We start from the raw sequence: 431 nt of genomic DNA, 5'->3' as shown, positions 1-431 counted from the left end.
ACTATCGTTGAGCAAGAAAAATTTTTCATCCTTAGTATACCTGGGGTAAAGAGCAACAAACATGTCTCCTCTTTCAATTAGTTACACAATTACACTCCCTTTCCAGCCTCTTTGCTCCTACATACAGCCATTCAAGTGAGCCCTGGCCAAGTACATGCAGAGAGATGTTATGTTTGCTCCTTAACAGCCTGACCCGTGATTGTGTGTCCTGATTTAGAATATAAAAAGAATTGAAGGCCGGGCGCAGTGGCTCAAGCCTGTAATCCCAGCACTTTGGGAGGCCGAGGCGGGTGGATCATGAGGTCAAGAGATCGAGACCATCCTGGTCAACATGGTGAAACCCCGTCTCTACTAAAAATACAAAAAATTAGCTGTGCATGGTGGTGCGTGCCTGTAATCCCAGCTACTCAGGAGGCTGAGGCAGGAGAATT

This window comes from Sapajus apella, unplaced genomic scaffold (assembly GCF_009761245.1).
Source record: "Sapajus apella isolate SASKATOON/1434 unplaced genomic scaffold, GSC_monkey_1.0 scaffold114, whole genome shotgun sequence".
NCBI classification, from domain to species: domain Eukaryota; kingdom Metazoa; phylum Chordata; class Mammalia; order Primates; family Cebidae; genus Sapajus; species Sapajus apella.
The sequence above is the reverse complement of the archived record's forward strand: the minus strand, read 5'-3'. Positions refer to the sequence as shown.